Source organism: Aegilops tauschii, chromosome 4 (assembly GCF_002575655.3).
Source record: "Aegilops tauschii subsp. strangulata cultivar AL8/78 chromosome 4, Aet v6.0, whole genome shotgun sequence".
Classification (NCBI taxonomy): domain Eukaryota; kingdom Viridiplantae; phylum Streptophyta; class Magnoliopsida; order Poales; family Poaceae; genus Aegilops; species Aegilops tauschii.
In genome coordinates, this window is record NC_053038.3 from 130,778,846 (window position 1) to 130,798,630 (window position 19,785).

A 19,785-nucleotide genomic window follows, 5' to 3' on the forward strand; every position below is an offset into this window, starting at 1 on the left:
TAAATAATCCAGAAATTTCATCCACATATGTCAAGTGCATATCAGGATGTTCGGTTCCATCTCCTGCATAAGGATTAGCTAGCTGTTGTTCTATCATACCCGAAGGAATTTCGTAACCAATATTTTCAGTAGGTGCAGTAGGTTGATGGGTAACTAATTGTCATTCTGGTCGAGGTGAAGATACCCCGAACAAACCCCTCAAAGGATTATTCTCCATAGTAACAAGTGACAATAAATATCAGCACGTAGTAATAGTCTTTCCTTACCGATTTCCACTTACTAAGAGTGCTTCACTCCCCGGCAATGACGCCAGAAAAGAGCCTTGATGACCCACAAGTATAGGGGATCAATCTTAGTCCTTTCGATAAGTAAGAGTTTCAAACCCAACGAGGAGCGGAAGGAAATGACAAGTAGTTTTCAGCAAGGTATTCTCTACAAGCACTGAAATTATAAGTAACGAGTAGTTTGATAAAGATAATTTGTAAGGAGCAAGTAATGGTAACGGTAACAAAAGTGCAGCAAGGTAGCCCAATCCTTTTGAGGCAAAGGACAGGCTAAAACGGTCTCTTATGATAAGCAAAGCGTTCTTGAGGGTACACGGGAATTTCATCTAGTCACTTTCATCATGTTGGTTTGATTTGTGTTCGCTACTTTGATAATTTGATATGAGGGTGGACCGGTGCTTAGGTGCTGTTCTTACTTGAAAAAACCTCCTACTTATGATTAACCCCCTTGCAAGCATCTGCAACTACGAGAAAAGTATTAAGAATAAATCTAACCATAGCATTAAACTTTTGGATCCAAATCAGTCCCTTACGGGATAGCGCATAAACTAGGGTTCAAGCTTCTGTCACTCTCGCAACCCATCATCTAATAACTACTCCACAGTGAATTCCCTTAGGCCCAAATATGGTGAAGTGTCATGTAGTCGACATTCACATGACACCACTAAGGGAATCACAACAGACATACCATCAGAATATCGAACACATATCAAGTTCACATGATTACTTGCAACAAGATTTCTCCCGTGACCTCAAGAACAAAAGTAACTACTCACAAATGATAATCATGCTCAAGATCAGAGGGGTATTAAATAGCATAATGGATCTGAACATATAATCTTCCACCGAATAAACCATATAGTAATCAACTACAAGATGTAATCAACACTAGTAGTCACCCACAAGCACCAATCTAAGGTTCCGGTACAAAGATTGAACACAAGAGATGAAGTAGGATTTGACAGGAGATGGTGCTATTGAAGATGTTGAGGGAGATTGCCCTCCCCAAGATGGGTGAGTTGTTGGTGATGACAATGACAATGATTTCCCCCTCCGGGAGGGAAGTTCCCCCAGCGGAATCGCTCTACCGAAGGGCAAAAGTGCTCCTGCCCAAGTTCCGCCTTGAGATGGCGGCGCTTTGTTCCGAAAGTCCTCCCCTTTATTGCTTCCGGGTCAAAATGACTTATATACCAGAAGAGGGGCACCGGAGGTGGGCCGAGGAGGGCACAACCCACCACGGTGCGCCTGGGCTCCCTGGTGCGCCCAGGTGGGTTGTGCCCACCTGATGGGCCCCCTCTGTACTTATTTGCTCCAATAGTTCTTATATATTCCATAAATATTCTCCGCGAAGTTTCAGCTCATTTGGAGTTGTGCAGAATAGGCAGCTTGACGTAGGTTTTTCAGGTCCAGAATTCCAGCTACCGGTATTCTCCTTCTTTGTGTGAACCTTGCATATTATGAGAGAAAAGGCATTAGAATTACTCCAAAAAGCGTTATTATACATAAAAACATTATAAATAACAGTAGGAAAACATGATGCAAAATGGACGTATCAGAGCCACCTGCTCACGCACGAAGTGTATGTCCAGCTCAATATGCTTCATGCGGAGATGATGAACGGGGTTGGTGGAGAGGTAAACAGCCGAGACGTTGTCATAGTACACAAGTGTGGCACGTGAAACGTCATGATGGAGCTCCTGAAGAAGTTGCCGTAACCAAGAACACTCAGCAACGGCGTTGTCCATGGCCCTGTACTCTGCCTCAGCACTGGAACGAGAGACCGTAGGATGTCGTTTCGATGACCAAGAGATGAGGGATGGCCCCAAGTGAATGCAATATTCGGAGGTGGATTGACGTGTGTCCAGCCAGCCAACCCATTCAATAATAGAGTAAGCGACCATGTCGGTGGAGGAGGATGCTGTCAAGTGAGCCCAAGGGACATGGTTCCGCGGATGTAACGCAGAATCCACTTCACCAGGTTCCAGTGACTGTCACGGGGAGCATGCATGTGTAAGCACACCTGTTGTACTGCATACTGCAAATCCGGTTGGGTGAGGGTTAAGTACTGTAGGGCGCTGATGATAGACTGGTAGAATGGACCATCCGGTGCAGGAGAACCTTCAAGCGCGGAGAGTTTTGGCCTTCGTGTCAACAAGAGTGGCGACGGGCTTGCAATTAAGCATGCCGGTGCGCTCAAGAAGCTCATGTGCGTACTTCTGTTGATGAAGGAAAGACCCATCGGGGCGCCGAGTGACCTCGATGCCGAGGACGTAGTGAAGAGGCCCCAAGTCCTTCATAGCAAATTCGGTGCTGAGACAAGCACTAAGCTGGTCAAGAAGCTGAACCGAAGAAGCTGTGAAGATGATGTCGTCGACGTAGAGTAGGAGATAGGCGGTCGCAGGGCCATGATGTTACAAAAACAGGGAGGCATCGGAGCGAGTAGCTCGGAAGCCTAACTGCTGAAGAAAAGCGGCGATACGCTGGTACCAAGCTCTCGGCGCCTGCTTCAGTCCGTAGAGGGACCGAGAGCGCAGACACACATGATCAGGATGTGCGGCGTCAACAAAACCAGTGGCTGCTGGCAATACACCTGTTCGGCGAGATGGACGTGGAGGAAGGCGTTGGAGACATCCAGCTGATGAACCAGCCAGGCATGAGACACCGCAAGCTAAAGGACGGTGCGAATTGTGCCCGGCTTGACGACCGGAACGAAGGTGTCGGTGAAGTCGACTCTGCCCCGTTGCAGGAAACCACGAACCACCCAACGAGCCATGTATCGCTCAAGGGTACCGTCGGGACGCGTCTTGTGCTGGAAGACCCACTTCCCTCTGATGATGTTGGCATGGCGGGAAGGTGGGACAAGCTGCCACATGCGGTTGTGTTGTAGTGCATCAAACTCCTCCTGCATGGCGGCAAGCCAGTTAGGGCCACGAAGAGCGGCCCGGGCTGACGACGGAACCGGCGACGGTGAGGAGGCCGAGGCCGCACGCAAGGACTACTCGAACGGATAGTGGGTACTCGGCCGAAGGGCATCCGTGCACGACTGCATCATGATGTGGAGCGGAGGCGCATCAACGAGGGCCTTGTTCGGTGACGCCGGAAGTGCATCCAGTGGGGTAGACCCCGGCGGGTCCTGTGAAGGAGCACGGGGGTCCGGGGCCACAGGTGGCGAGGCTGGGGCGGCCGCTGGCGAGGGCGAATCCTAGGAGCCTGACCCCGAGGCCGCAGAGGAGGACGAGCCTGCGGAGCCGCCCGGTACCTAGACGCCCGAGGCACTCTGGATGCCCGCAGAGTCTCCGGAGGAAGCAGATGGGGACGGGCGCGGGAAGGCCGTCGTGGGAGGGTGGCTGCATTGGAGGAGGCCCGCCAGTGGGAGGCCCGCTAAGGAGAGGTGGGGTCGACAAAGTCGGTGTGTCCGCGGGAGGTACCTGCTGAAACGGAAACACTTTTTTGTCAAAGTAAACATGCCTCGAAGTGATCACCCGATGAGAAACATGGGTCGTAGCACCGGTAGCCCTTGGTGTTGGATGGGTACCCAAGAAAGATGCATGCGAGGGAACGCGGAGCAAGCTTGTGGGGGGAGTGGAAACGGTGCTAGGATAACAGAGGCAACCGAAGATGCAAAGATCATCATATGATGGAGGAGTGCCATAGAGCAACTGATGTGGCGCATAGTTCCAGCGAACGTGGCATGGCCGGATGTTGACAAGAAGGGATGCCGTGGCGAGAGCATCGGGCTAGAACCGTGGCGGGATGTTGGCATGGAACAGGAGGGTACAAACACAGTCATTGAGAGTGTGAAGGACACGCTCCGCCCGCCCATTTTGCTGCGAGGTGTAAGGGCATGTTAGACGAAAAACAGTACCATGTGTGGCAAGGATGTTGCAAACGGCGAGACTATCAAACTCTTTCCCATTGTCCGTTTGAAACGCAAGAATGAGTAAAAGGATGGAAGTGTTGAGAGAACATCTGGCGAAGAGGGAAAGTCCACACATAATGCGTAAAATCATCTAATATGACAAGATAATAAAGATACCGAGAGTTGCTTGCAATGGGCGATGTCCAAACATCACAATTTATCAACTGAAAGGGATATGAAGCAATAGTGGTAGAGTCACTAAAGGGAAAACGCACGTGTTTGCCAACACGACAAACATGACAAGTATGGTCATCGACCTTATTACAAGTGAAAGAAAAACTACGAAGAATATGAGGAAGTGTGGCGTGATTGGGATGACCCAGACGAGCGTGCCAGAGGTCCACATGGCATAGAGGGCGACGGGGGCGACGTTGATGGAGGATGGTGGGTGGACCGGGTAGAGTTCAATGGGGCTGTCACATCGATGAAGAACCATCCAGGACCGAGCGTCCTTCACAGAAAAACCACAACCGTCAAATTCAACAGTAATTGGATTTTCACGAGTAAGACGGCGAACAGAGACTAGATTTTTTATTAAGTCAGGAGAAACTAAGATATTAGACATGTTGATAGGTGTACTAGATGATGGAAAAGAGGTAGAACCAATATGTGTAATGGGAAGAGAGGAACCATCACCGAGAGTAATGCAAGTGGAGGTGTTGGTGGGAAAGGAAGAAATTAGGTTACCCAGGTTAGAAGACATGTGGGCGGTTGTCCCGAAGTCCATGAACCAATCGCCACCACCGGTATAAGTGTTGGGTGTAGGGGCTGACTGCAGCACGGCAAGGAGGGCCGGATCCCAAGGCAGTGGGGCGGGTGCCGTGTTGTAGAAACCATTGCTGCGGGGCAGGCGTCGACAGCGGCGGGTAGGCTGGGTACACCCCATGCTGCAGGAACGCCGCGAACGCCGCAGGTGGTTGCGGGATGGCGTGGTAGGCTTGGTGCGACGCCGGTCGAGGGCCCAAGATGCCAGGGGCGGTCGGGCGGGGGATTGGCATAGAGTAGGCGTGGGCTATGCCGGTCCAAGGATTGTGCTCATAGGCCCATGGCGCCACCGGCTGCTGCTGCTGAGGGACCTGGGGTGGTCCGCTGGGGTTGGCCGCCCACTGCTGGCCCTTGTGGCCCCCTTTGCCGCGGCGGCCGCCGCGTTCGGTGGGAGCAGCAGGCGCCGGTGCTCCCTATTGAGGGAACGGGAAGGGCGGCAGGACCGGCGAGGGCGGCTGGAACGGCGCCGCCGGCTGCTGTTGGGGAGGCGCATCGCGCGAACGTGCTGGCGGCGAGGATGGTGTGGACAGCCTGTGCCCTCATCTTCTTCATCCTGCGTTCCTCCAAACAAAAATAAGCGATGACCTTGGGAAAGGTCAGGTTGGGGATCAGCGTGAGGTTGGCAGCCGCGTGAGTGAACTCCTCGTTGAGGCCGGCGACGAGGGTGCTGAGAAGAAGATCATCGGAGACTTTCTCACCGATGTCGCGGAGCTCGTCGCAAAGACGCTTTAGGTGCATGCAAAAGTCATCCGTGGAGGAATTATTTTGATGGCACCCAAAGAATTCTTGCTGAAGGAAGACGAGCCGCTAGAGCCGGTTGTCGGTGAAGATGCCATTGAGCTTCATCTAGACGAACACACATCATCATCATCCTGCACCACTGTGTAAAACAAGTCCTTGGAGATGGTTAAGAAAAACCAGCGGATGAGAGTTGCCTTGACGACCGACCACTCGGCGTCGAATGCCATGGCCTTGGCGTCAATGGTGCCGTCGACGTGCTCCTGGAGATGGAACTCACAGAAGACAAGATGAAAGTAAGTCTTCCATGCGTAATAAGAGGAATCCTCCTGGGAGAGAAGGATGGGCACACGGGCGAGGATATGAATGTTGCGGATGTCTTCGGCGGGAATAGGGTCGGGGCCGGCGAACGGGTTCGAGTGGTTTGTGGTGGCGGACATGGGGGAGGAGGAGGCGTAGCAGGCGAACGACATGGTGGCGATGGGAGGAGGGGGTTACGGGTGGCTCGGGTAGAGGGAGAGGGTAGGGTGGGCGGCGGCGGCCGGGATGGGGTGCAGTGGCAGGAGGGACTGTGGCGGCGGCGGTGGCTAGGTAGTCGCGGCGCAGGTGCGGCGGCGGCAGAAGCGTTAGGGTAGGTAAGTTAAGCGGTATCTGATACCATGTGGATTGTGAATATTTGCGTGGATCGTATGCCATAGCATATATAGAATACAAGGGCAGGAATATCTCAACCGTATCCTCTATACATAGAAATGATCGGGAGATATCCGTAGACTAGGAAACAATAAAACAAGATCCTAATTGCCTAGTGTACATGCGATCATGAGTATCTCAACACACATCACAGTTGTGGAGGATGCTTACCGCGGCTGCGAATTCAGGTGTAGATCAGACCAAGCATGGCTAAGGAGATGCATGCGGAGGCGGATTGACGGTGCGAGCGTGGAGGTGGGTTGTACATGGCGATTTTTTTGGAAAGAGATCATGGTACAGAGGGAGGCGTGCGTGATTGACGTGGGGTGTCGGACTCGGAGGAAACCATGTGTACGTGAGACAGACGAAGGGCAGGCAGAACGCGGTCCGTTCGGGCATAAATAGAACCTTATGTATTCTTTAGATAGTAGAGATATATCCCTGAAATTTTCTGGATATGCATCAGTATTAGTATTTTTCTACACACAAAACAATGCAACAATGTTTTTTCTTTGAAAAACGTTTCACGCCGGGGCACCGACAGAAGCTTCGGCCGGTCGCACCCGCGCACTCGGTTTCCTGTTGCTGCTAGTAGGCCAACCCTCCATCCCTTATCCTCTCATCTATTCTTCTCCTCTACTGTTTTCTTTTTTCTGCTCTAGCCATGGTGTCCATTGCCTTTCCCCTCACCACCGCATGCAGAGCTTGCCGTTGTTGACGGTCCGACCGCCTACTGCCGTGAGACCTCCCTCCCCCATTGATGCAAGCATCTCTCCCCTTCTCCTGTTTCGAAGCTACCCTCTAACTGCTGCATGTACAGAGGGTGTCATGCACTCCCCCGCACCCCGACGGTTGATCCATGGGTCTGCTGCCGGTTCTGCCTTGCCGGAAGGAATGCCCTCGGGGAAGATGAGGCACGCTCTCTTTTCATGCCCAGCCAGTACCTCTGCTTCAACCTGCCAGACTGTTTGCTGGGACCCGCAATGATTTTTGCTGGAACCAGTGTATTATTTTGCTGGGGATCACGTGCCTGCTGTGGATCACGTGCCTGCTGTCATTATTATGTAGCCACATTTTTGCTGGAACTAACTAAATTTTTTGCTGGAACTGAGAATGAAATTTGTTCGAATCGTTGTCTAAATTTGTTTGGGAACCCACGTAAGTGTTGATCTTTTCTGTGACATTCATCAAATTTTTGGTGGAACCTGCTACAATTTTTGCTGGAACCAGCTACAACTTTTGCTAGAACCGTTGTCTGAATTTGTTGCGGAACCCTCGTAACTTGTGATCTTTTCTGCGACATTCATTGGATTTCTGCTGGAACCAACTATAGTTTTTGCTGGAACCGTTGTGTGATTTTGTTGGGGAATCCGCGTAAGTTGTGATCTTTGCTGCGAGATTTATCAGATTTTTTTGCTGGATCCAGTGACAAGTTTTGCTAGAACCGGCATTGGAATTTGCTAGAACCGACGATCTGTCTGTTGGACCGTCCTTTGATTTTGCTACAACAGTGATGGAGAATGCTACAACCGGTGATGGTGTTTGTTGGATTCAGGGCTCCGCAGACCCAAGATAGATTCGAACTCTGGGGTGTGTGCGAAGAACTCAACCTCCCTAGTCTGCCAACCCGTCGATCTCACGGCCTAGCTAGATGAACTGGAATGGAAAGAGACACAGCAGTTTACCCAGATTCGGGCCACCTTGCGGTGTAATACCCTACTCCTGCTTTGTGGTGGATTAGCCTCGAGGTGGGCTGAGGATGAACTGGTACCGAGGAAGAACAACCTTAGGAGGTGTGTTCCTGTGCTTGCGTAAGCTGGTGAGGGTGTGGACGGTCTGAATGATCCCCCCCTCTATGGTGGTGGCTAGGCTATATTTATAGTGGCCTTGGTCCTCTTCCCCCAAAATAAAGGCGGGAAGGGATCCCACAGTGACCAAATTCGAAGGGAGACAACTAGTACATCTTATCGTGACGAAAGGTGGTCTTCGCGTGCAAAGCTTCTGGTCGTGATGTCGTGGTGGGCTCGGCGATGACCTCCGTCCTGCTGTCCTGGCGGTCTTGGTCTTGTAGCATGGAAATGGAAACCTTTGGCTGATTCCTCGGGACTCCGCGCCTGCGCTTGCCTCTTTAGCACCAAAGAGGAAACCTGCTGTACTGCGCCCGCTGGCGCCTACCTGGCCTTGGCTGTCATGGCTTGCTTCATCTTAGCCTCACGAGGTGGGCACCTGCATAGGGAACTCCGCTCCTCAGGAGCCAGCCTAAGGAGGCCACTCCACTTGGAGGTCTTGGCGTCGTCCGCCTCGCGAGGCCTGGCCCCTCATGAGGGTCTTGTGTGGTTGGTGCTGAGGATGGGCCATACCAGGCCATCGATGGAGCCACGCCGTGGGCCACAGGCAGGCAAAGTCTAGGTACCCCAGTTCCCAGAACGCCGACAGTAGCCCCCGGGCCCAAGGCGCGCTCGGACTTGGCTTCGCGGCGAAGCCAAAGGGCAAGGGCGAAGCGCCGCGGGCCCCAACCGCCTACGGACCCGGTCGACACTTGGCGCTTTGATGGGACGTGGGCGTCTCCGCTTCCCCACGCTGCCTCGGCAACCGCTCGACTTGACAACAGGCTGCTGCATGTAGAAAATATCATCATTACTGGGGATCATGGAGGCCGGCGGTTGGCCTTCCTCCGGCTATAAATGGGGGAGGGGCGGAGCCCCCTGCTCATGTCCGTCTTCTCGCTTCTTGCTCCTTCCTCTTCTTTCTTGCCTCGCCATCTCGTCGAAGCATCCATGGCGCCAATGAGGAGGTTTTCTGCGGCGGAGAAGGGGAAGTCCACTCGGGAGGAAACCGGGCCGCTTCCGCCGAAGAAGAGGCTTGGCCACTCCCGTGACGTCGGCGAAGAACGCAGGGTGACGCGGCCTTGGCACGAGCGGCCTCCGCTGGGCTTCCCGCTCCCTGTGTATGCCCGCGCGCAGAGCCCTGTGCTTGGGGTGGATGCCCAGCGTCGCGAGGATCGGGGTCGCGAAGGAGGACAAGCGGTGGCTGCACGGCCGCCCGGCTCACGCACCCATGCCGAAGGCACAACGCGCGAGTTTGTGGTGTGGGCGGCAATGCCGCCGCGCACATGGATTCGGCTCCCGCGGTTCTTGGCAGAGGAGATACTGCCGAGGGGGCCCGCCGAGTTGTGGCTGCAACACGCCGGGTGCTGCAGCCAAGCTACTGAGGCGGAGGTCGAGGTCGTCCCCCAGGCGATGTCTTCATGACCCGTGGATGGGGCTAGATCGCCCGTGCCTGCTACCCGCCATCCACTTCGAATACGACGGGGCTTCGACGCTCTTCTTCAAGGTCTTTGGCGGGGACGGTCGGCGCCTGGAGTGCTGTTCCGGAAGAGGCGGCCAACGCGGCAAGGCCAGGGGCGCTGAACTTGCCCTTGGCCTTGCCATCAGTTCTTCCAGCAACAGCGATGACTCCCCGGAGTCCAATGATTCTCCGGAGTCCAGCGATGACGACAGCTATGAGCCGCCGAGCTCTCGTCGTGCCCGGAGCACGGCAGCGACGTCGACCCAGCGCCGTCGGTGATGTCGCTGAGGCCGGGGTTCTTCTGGGTCACTTCTTTTGCTTTTCCTGCGCGGAATCAAATCATGACGAGCCTCGTGGGGGTATATAAAAACTGTAATGCTTTTGTCTTAATGCTATTATACTTGGTTTAGTATTGTGGTTGTGTATCCCGCCTCGGCACGGTGCTCTCTTTCGCTATCGCGGTAGCTTAGTGCTCTACGCCGACAGGACCCAGTCCCCCGGCAGGCTTCAGCCGTCACTGGCATGCCAGGTCGCGATGCCATGGTCAAGGCCAGGAGGTGAGCGGCCCGAGGTCCGGTAAGAGCCCCTGAGGCGCGATGCTCAGGGGGTCCCCTTTAGTGCGCAAGCGGCTCCCTGAAGACCGAAAGGGAAATGTCCTTGCCCGAGCGGGGTCGCGAGAGCCAAAGTTCTGAGTCGTGAGGTTTATGCCAATGCGTAGGTAGTGACTTATCTTGGTGAGTCCGTGATGGTTCCTTTGCTGCGAGGATAGTCGTGGCGCGATGCCCAACCGCGTCCTGGTGGTGGTGTTCTCAGGCAGGGCTCACGCTGATCCCCTCTTTCCCGCTCGTCTAATGCTCTACGTCCTTAGGTCCCGGCCCTCGAGCGAGGCTCAGTCGCCTCTGGTATGCCAGGTCGCGATGCCGTTGTCAAGGCCAGGGGGTGAGGGCTCGAGAGCCAATAGGCGTCCCTGAGGCGGGATGCTCAGGGGCTCCCCCTTTAACGTGCAAGCGATTTGCATGAAAGAGGAGCGGCTGGCCTTGAATGGCTTGAATGGGCCGCGACTCGAGGTGCTGAGGAGGCCGCCCATGATCCCGACTCTAGAGGTCCCTGCGAGTTAGTCGGAAGGAGAGAACCTGGCATGTAACCGTGCTTGATGTCCTGCTGTTGATCTTTCCGCAAGAAGATGAAGGCACTGAGGACCTGGTGAGGTGACGTGCGCAGGGCAAGCCACAAGTCAAAGCTCGATCTCTCAGATTTATCAGCGCTGCAGGGACGGACCCGAGCACAGGCGTCGTGCCAGCAGCCCCCACTACGGAATGAGCAAAAGACGGGTTAGCAACGCGCGGAGGCCGCGAAGGGCAACTCCATAGATAACGGGACAACAGATATTACGCCAATAACCATGATAACACAGGCAAGCATACTGGTCCGAAATACATAAAAAGAAATGGTGTAGCCATGGGACTAACCCTGGTGGCCTGGGGATGATGCAGCCCGAGGGGCGCCCCCAACTGAACAAACCAAAAAGTATCACCTGGCACCGTCGCTGAAGAAGTGTTGGAGTAGATGAAGGCGCGTGCTGCAGAAGTCACTCCTCATGAGTCGCCCAGGTCCTGAGCCTCATGAGGCTCCGGAGGCTCGAGAGGCTTGCGAGGGTCCAGCGCCTCCTCCGATAGAATCGCCAGGTGTCTGGCCTCGTGAGCAGCCAGGACGCCCCACATGTAGCGCTGATGCGCGGTAGCCCTGTTCACCAGGCCGAGAGGCATGCGAACGTAGCTGTGAGGGGGTCCTCGCACCGGCCAACGTGGGACGGCCAGAAGAGCTCCTGAGATGCGGCCCTATTGAGCCTTGGGATGTTGACGCAGGCGCGCAGCTCGCTGCCCTCGTCAGGGGCGGGAGCTACGCTGGGGAGTGCAGGGTGATGCTCGCCTCGCATGGCTCTTACCTCTTGAAGCTCCTTGATGGCCTTGGTGATGAACTCCTGAGCACCTGGCGCCACGCGCCCCGCACTCTCTTCGCGGAAGCGCACATTGAAGCATGCCTCCACATGGTGCCCGAATGCCTCCCTTGTGGCACCGGCCAGGTCTGAGGCCCTCCAGAGGAGAGCCCCTGAGCCCAGCCTGAGAGGGGCGCCGGGCGCGCCTTCCTATGTGAGAGAGGAAGGCGCCCCGTCCATGGGCGTGGGTCCTGAAGCATGATTGTCAGATGCCCCGTCCTCCTGAGGTCCTTGGCGGAGCAGCTGCTTCTTCTTCTTGGGGATGACCTCAGGAGGATAGGCGGGGCCCTCGTCATCTGGGTTCTCAACCGGTGCAGCCTGGTAGGCGCGCTCGAGGGAGCACACCACATCCTTTTCGTCGCAGGCGACCGTGATTATGCCTCCGCTTCCCGGCATCTTGACGACATTGTAGCCATGGTGAGTCATGGCCATGAACTTGGCCGAGGCCGGGTACCCAAGGATGGCGTTGTACAGGAGGCGAATGTGGACGACGTCCAAGTCGATGAGCTCAGTGCATTAGTTGTCGCGCTTGCCGAAGGTGACAGGGAGGCAGATCTGCCCTATCAGGGTGGTGGAGCCGTCGGCCACTCCTGAGAAAGGCTTGGTAGGCCGAAGCTGGTCGTACGGCACCTAGAGCCTGTCGAACGTCTCGACGGAGAGGACATTGAGTCTCGTGCCGCCATTGATGATTGTCTTGGTGACGAGGACGTTGCTGATGGTAGGCGAGCAGAGCATTGGGAGCGCGCCGGCGGTGGCCGCGCACTTGAGCTGGTCAGTAGAGTCGAAGGTGATGGCATATTTGGACCACCTGAGCGGACATGTTGCCTCGAGCTTGGGGAGGGTCGCGTTCACCTCGCGAGCGAACTGCTTGAAGATGCGATGGGAGGCAGGGGCCTGAGTGCCGCCTAGGATGCAAGCGATGGCATGAGGCTCTTGGAAGCCCCTAGCCCCATCATCTTGGTGGTGGTCGTCATTCCTCCTTGGTGGCGGCGGCAGCGAAGGAAGGCCAGTATTTCCCTGAGACAGTCCTCACGAGGTTGATCCCTCGAGGCGCCCTCGCGAGGCTGGCCCTACCAGCGGTCCTCACGAGGCTGATCGCGCCAGTCCTGGCGGGGGTCGTGGTTGTCCCAACGTCCTCCACCTCGGCCTCCTCCATGGCCATAGCCTCGGTCGTTGCGCTCTAGGTGGCGACCGAGGCACCCGTCGCATTTGGCCCTGAGCTCTTGGCAGTCGTTGGCGTTGTGGCTGTGCACGCTGTGGAAGATGCAGAATGGGCGGCTGCCTTTGGATGACTCTGGGTGGTCGCAGCCGCGCTTCATCTCAGGTTCAGCCGCGAGCACAACTGGACCCTTGCGCTTCATCTCCTTTGCCTTTGCCTTCTTATCTTCTGGGCCGGTCTCCGGAAGCTCAAGGAGGGAGAGGCGACCTTCCTTGGCCCTCGCACACCTGGTTGCCATGTTGAACATCTCCAAGGCCGAGCACAGGTCCTCGTGTATGGCAAGCTATTCCTTCATCTTGACGCCCTGGACGCCATCGGTGAACACCGAAATGATGGTCTCATTCGACACCTTGGGAATCTTGAGGCGAACGTTGATGAAGCGCTGGATGTATTTGTGCAAGGTCTCCCCTGGCTGCTGCTTGATGCACCGCAGGTCACCCGCAGCAGGTGCGTGGTTGCGAGTGCCCTGGAAGTTAGCAATGAAACGCTCGTGCATCTCATCCCAGGAAGAGATCGATCCCGCAGGGAGGTTCGGGAGCCACGAGCGCGCGCCATCCTTGAGGGCCATGGGAAACCAGTTTGCCATGACCTTCTCGTCGCCGTTGGCTGCCTTGATGGTCAGCTCGTAGAGCTGGAGGAACTCGGCAGGGTCGGGGGTGCCGCCATAGCGCGGAGGCAGGTCCGGCTTGAACTTCCCTGGCCAGACGACGCAGCGCAACTCCGGGGTGAACGCAGGGCAGCCTGCCGCACTCACCAGAGCCTATCGTGGAGGTGGAACCTGATCTTGGTGCTCGCGCACCGCCGCCTCGGGCGGCACGCGGTCTTGACGTGGCGGTGCTGGGAGCGCACACGCTTCTCCTTGGGGCTGCCGCACCACCTGGCAGCTCTCTTCGTCGCGCGCCAGCACCCCGCACGGCGGGCCACGCCGGGGGGGCTCACGCCTTGGCTCGAGGACGGCATCTTGCCTGGGAGGTGGAGGAGGCGCATCTTGGGCCACGTCACCCTCAAGAGGCAGCGGGGGAGGCAACGAGCGGGCGGTGCAGGGGCCTCTCCAGGGGAGCTGACGAGCTCGGTGATGCGGTCCAGCCAGTCCTCGTAGAGGTCATCGGTCGGGCGATAGCGCAGAAGCTCGCGTGCCATGAGCAACGCAGCCTGCGCATTCACCGGCCCGCGACGAGCATGGGAGGACAAAGGGGCCGCCGGGGTTAGCGACGGAGTGGCGGTGCGCCCATCACGCCGCACAGAAGGCTGCAGCGACGAAGCCTGTTGCTCATGGGCCGTGGGGCCCGTCGCATCGTTTTCTGCAGGCGATGGGGAACGATGGGGGGCGCCGTCGCCTGCAGGCGCTGTCTGGGCAATGCGGGCGGCAAGGGCAGCCCGGCGCTTAGCACGAACTCGACGAGCAACAGCCATGAGGACGACAGAACGGTGGCGGATTGACCGGCGGAAGAGAGGCTCCGACGCACCCCTACCTGGCGCGCCAAATGTCGAATTCAGGGCTCCACGGAACCTAGATAGATTCGAACTCTGGGGTGCGTGGAAGAACTCAACCTCCTCAGTCTGCCAACCCATCGATCTCACGGCCTAGCTCGATGAACTGGAATGGAAAGGGACATAGCAATTTACCCATGTTCAGGCCACCTTGCAGTGTAATACCCTACTCCTGCTTTGTGGTGGATTAGCCTCGAGGTGGGATGAGGATGAACTGGTATAGAGGAAGAACAACCTCAGGAGGTGTGTTCTTGTGCTTGCGTGAGCTGGTGAGGGTGCGGACGGCCTGAATGATTCCCCCCTCTATGGTGGTGGCTAGGTTATATTTATAGTGGCCTTGGTCCTCTTCCCCCAAAATGAAGGCGAGAAGGGATCCCACAACAGCCAAATTCGAAGGGAGACAACTAGTACAACTTATCCTGACGAAAGGTGGTCTTCGCGTGCAAGGCTTCTGGCCGTGACGTCATAGTGGGCTCGGCGATGACCTCCATCCTGCTGCCCTGGCGGTCTTGGTCTTGAAGCACGGAAATGGAAACCTTTGGTTGATTACTCGGTACTCCGCGCCTGCGCTTGCCTCTTTAGCACCAAAGAGGAAACCTGCTGTACTGCGCCCGCTGGCGCCTGCTTGGCCTTGGTGGTCATGGTTTGCATCATCCTAGCCTCACGAGGTGGGCGCCTGCATAGGGAACTCCGCTCCTCAGGAGCCAGCCTAAGGAGGCCACTCCTTCCAGAGGTCTTGGCATCCTCCGCCTCGCGAGGGTCTTGTGTGGTTGGTGCTGAGGATGGGCCGTACCAGGCCGTCGATGGAGCCACGCCGTGGGCCGCAGGCAGGCAAGTCTGGGTACCCCGGTTCCCAGAACGCCGACAGTGTTTGCTGGATCCACCACATGCAAATGATGGAGACGAGGAGCACGACGTGTTGCAAGCGGCACCCACCGGCGCCAGAGATGACGCGCGACCTTGCCGCTGCGAGTAGCCTCGTTGGATGAAGCTGCGACGAGGCGTCACCCTATGGCTAGCAGAGGTGGATGTAGACTCTACGGGTGGATGTGCTGCTGCGAGGATCTTTTTCGGCAACACTTCGAGCAACGCTACGAGTAGGCTCGCCGGCGATTCGAGTTGGGGGCAGATGCGGTTGTAGGGGAAACGGGCGACGCCATGGATGGCGTCTTGTTCCAGCGACGAGCGGTGGCCTGGGACAGTGCGTTGTGGGGTCTGCGTTGACTAATGATAAGGTGGGGGAAGAGAGAGTCCTGAGCGCAAGGGATGCGGGAGTGGGGACGAGATGCTTCAATCTAACGGTTTCTATGCATCACATCTGACGACCAAGGTTGGACCGGCCCAAAGTTTGGGCCGGCGCACCGGCGCAGATTACTAGCCCTTTTCTTTTGACAAAATGCAACAGACCTACTATAAACGACCAACAATTTCTTAGTTCTCTACTAGCAAATATGCCCGTGCGTTGTACTGGGAAAAAAAAACTTCTGCCATCAACATTTCCTTCGCATGTTTCTCTATCTCGACCCTCGATGCCTACGCCCTACATTAATTGAGTATTTCTTTCGTTGGCCATTACAGGCACCCAATCCTACTTTAATTATCCACCATGCATAATTAGCCCATCACATATTGTAGAGGTTAATTATCGGAGGCACGTCAATCAACCAATATCTATTTGGGTCTCCCCCTTAGGGATAAATAGAAGCCACACCTCACTATGTCTTTATTGGTTTCTAAGACAGCTTATTGGTTCGAAAGAGCAGACATATATAAACTGACATAATTGTGTGTAAGAGAGTGAAGTGGGATTATTAAATTGGTGAGTGAACGTGAAAGATTGATTATAGAATGGCTGCACCGCTGGGACCTTGGGCCGGAGAAAGCAGCTCAACTGGAGTTGTGCAACTTGGATGGGCCAACCTGGTCTCCATCCATCCATGAATCACATATATTTTGTCTCTCTCTCTCTCTCTTACTATGTATAGAACAGTTGCCTGGTGGCGTGGCTAAGTCAGTGACCTGCGGAAAAGTTGAAGAAACAATCCCATGCGTGTAACCGGAGAATTAATTTTGTAATTCAAAATATTTTATACAACAACACCAACTGGCACTTTCAATCAGAAAAAATAAACAAAAGAACAAACTTAATTTTACAATTCAAAACATGTTGTGTTAGCAATTGACCAACCTACTATCGATTGCCTCGGTGATTGCCTCGGTGATGTTCCTGTAGTCGAGGTCCACCAACTTGCCACAGACCTAGGTCATCTGACTGGGCATCTTGCCATTCCTCCAGCAACACTGCCTATATCTAGAGAAAAACACATTAATTAATATTTAACCAAAATGAATAGAAATATTTTACCTACATGCACATGTTTGATAACTGGATATTTTGTGATACATCAATATTCAATACAACCAGAAGAAATCTAGTCATGTTTAACATAAATTTGTTTCATAATTCAGAGCATGAAACTTGAGATTTAATTACACACATATGAAGAAGTTGTGACCATTTATTCTGCGAAAAAGGATGTGTTATGTAGGACTGAGGATGCAACTTCAGTTACAGGATCTTCGTTTTCATATCACTTTGGCGAATAACAAATTGACCCTGCACATAGAAAAGAAAACGAAATGAAGAGAAGCATGTACCGTTTTTTATGAGAAAAAAGGTGTAAGATAGGGGTACCTCATTTCACGCTTGTACTTGCACGCACCTCATAGCCATCTCTTTAAGCTGAACACTATCTGGCATCTTAGGAAAAAACATGCCATTGTAGGAGTTAATGGCACCTGTTTAGTCAGACTGATAAAAGTGAAGCAAGTCGTTGTCCACATGTGTAGCATCCAAGTTACTTACCAGAACATGCAAAACTGAACATTCTATACACCGCTCCCAGCTGCACTTTGCTAGAGAAATATATGTGAAAACGGAAAGGCGTGGTAGCACCCGGGAGTCCCGACCCTCGGTTATCCCGTGCGTTGAGCCCCGCCAAGATTCGTGCCCTGTTACAAGCCACAGACCATTTGCAGCGTAAGCGTGTCAGTCCAGTCCATTTGACCATTTTAATAGCGGTGATCAATTCTTCTCGTGTGCTTGCCTATTTCTGCATTAGAGGTACACATGACAGGCTTTCAATTTTCCATGAAAGAAATCTGGATCGAGGTGCTGGGTGATAATTAATGGTCAATTTGACGTCCGCACCCACCAAGCCACGCCATAGGTTCTGCCCGTTCCTTTTTAAAAGTGACAATTTCAGTGTATGTTGCTGGAGTTTTTTGATTGCTTCGCTTTGACGAGTAACATGATACATGGGAAAAAATAAAAAGGCAAAGAAGAAGCTAAATCCTTCATCCTGCGAAGATAAAGACAAAATAAATAGTTTCAGGCCAAGTAAGCTTTGACAGATTACCGGAGTTCTTTCTACAGCTTTTGGTCTGACAAAACAGATGAAATCTTGTTCAAGGCTAGCGAGGAAGTGCCCCATGTAAACGAACAGGAAATCTGCTTCTTACTGTCGTTGTTCTTTGGCTCTATACAGGTTGCTCGAATTAAGTCTTCCATTCACCACCTAAATTGATCCTTTGTCTTCATTCCGGTCAATGGTAGCAGCAGCTCTCCTCAGGACAATAAGTTAGCATCCTTCATTACAGTGCATGTTCCGCACCAACTCAAATTCCATTATCTGCATAATCCTAGGTCATTGCACATGTAAATCTTATTCCAACTCACCTGGAATGGATGCCAACCCCAAATCAAACCAGCAAGCATCGAGCCCAAAATAAACAACGCGAGATTTGGACGATTACGTACCCCTGGAGGACGTGCGCGTGGTCCAGGTCGCCCCCTCCTGGATTTAAGGCGGCGAGCTGCCGCCACCCTAAGGCTGCAGAGGAGTCCGGCCGCGGCTGCCGCCTCAGCCGAGCCGTCCGCCCGGCCGCCCGCTTCTTGAAATCGTTGTTCACTGCTGTTGCGGATTAGAAAACGTGGCCAGGGATATGGAGTTTAACTCCAACCCTCCCCACCTATCCCATGTCCCAACGTGACCAGGGGCAGCGCGACTCGTCGGGAGTGGAGCAGGGAGGAGTCGCTGGGGCATGTGGGCGGGACGAGGCGAGCGGCGCGTTGCCGGGAAGAGGAAAGCGACGCGCGGCCGGGGGCGGCGCACATCGCCGGCGGCATAGCCGCGAGGAGGCGCGGGGCGGAGCCATTGGTGGGGAGCAGCTCGTGGCCTGGAGTCGGAGCAGGAAGACGATGGGATAGGTGGGTCTTCTATTTCTTCCGTCCGTCGCGAAACGTTTTTTTCTTTACTGATCGAGGACTGCGGGTTGAATACTAAACAACACAGGGTCTTTTTTAGCAAAAGCGCGATGACGGTGAGCAGGCGGGCAGAAGCATTAATCGCTTTATTATTAGGAAAAGATATATCTCTTTTATACGGGAGAGTTCTGATCTATATGTCTCTACTCGCACAGAGTTTGCAAAATAGAATCGTGTGCGGTGGATTTACTCGTCGCACACAATTTAAGTTACCAAAACGTATGTAAGACGTCGGACACAAGTTATGTAAGGTGTGGGATACAAAATTTATTGCACACAATTCATTTGCCCAAAATGTGTGCAATATTTCGCACAGGTTTGTCCGGAATATGTGTTTGTGATGATTTTACCTTCGCATATGTTTCCGTTTTGACACACGATTCTATTTATATATTGTGTGCAGTGCGATTCACACATGCTTTTTCTCTAAAGTGAGTGATAGGGGGGGGGGGGGTGTTAAATAGCACTGTTGTGTACTAGTAGTCCCTCCGAGATCGTTTCTTCCTGAAACCTTCTGACATATTTTTTTATTTTTCTTGTATCCTGAAAATTGATAATTCTGAAAAGTCCAAAAATAGCCAAAAAAAATAGTGTCTAGCACTCGTTATTGAATTAATATGGTAGTTCAGAAAAATAATAAAATTTATGTCAATACTATGTCATTATAATATAAATATAACATGAAACAAACAAAAAATATAGATATGTTTAGGATGTATAAGTGGCCAAGTGGCATCACACTCCATGGGCTCGTAAGTTTTGCTTTGTGTTTCTCTATGTGTTGATCATGTGATGATTTTGCTGTGTGTTACAATACATTGATCATGTGATTGTATTGCTTTGCTAGCCCGTCCTTGAGGCGACGTTGTACTACAAAAACGAGAGCAAGTTGAATGGATCACACAAGTTGATGATGCTCCATTGTTGGAGCAAGTTGATGATGCTCCATTGTTGGAGCAAGTTGAATGGACCAAACAAGTGGAGTGAAATTTTCCATTGCCCCAAAAGCGCCAACGCTATCGTGGTTTTGTCACGGTAGATGTCCTCGAAAAAGACTTAGTCGTG

At 53.6% G+C, this 19,785-nt stretch overlaps 1 long non-coding RNA gene across 7 annotated transcripts; it reads right to left on the reverse strand.

Annotated features, from left to right (window-relative positions):
- Window positions 1-1,047: 1,047 nt before the first annotated feature.
- Window positions 1,048-18,985, reverse strand: LOC109782885 (uncharacterized). 7 transcript variants are annotated; one of them, XR_012181542.1, is made up of 6 exons: window positions 17,501-18,982; window positions 17,260-17,405; window positions 17,089-17,154; window positions 16,892-17,010; window positions 16,582-16,704; window positions 1,048-1,731 (listed from the first exon to the last, which is right to left on the reverse strand). It is a non-coding gene; the product is annotated as an uncharacterized lncRNA (long non-coding RNA). The 7 variants fall into 7 exon arrangements; XR_012181545.1 differs by lacking the exon at window positions 1,048-1,731 and having other exon boundaries at window positions 16,441-16,704; window positions 17,501-17,690; window positions 17,813-18,984; XR_012181541.1 differs by lacking the exon at window positions 1,048-1,731 and having other exon boundaries at window positions 16,441-16,704; window positions 17,501-18,132; window positions 18,214-18,689.
- Between the last annotated feature and the right edge of the window lie 800 nt (window positions 18,986-19,785).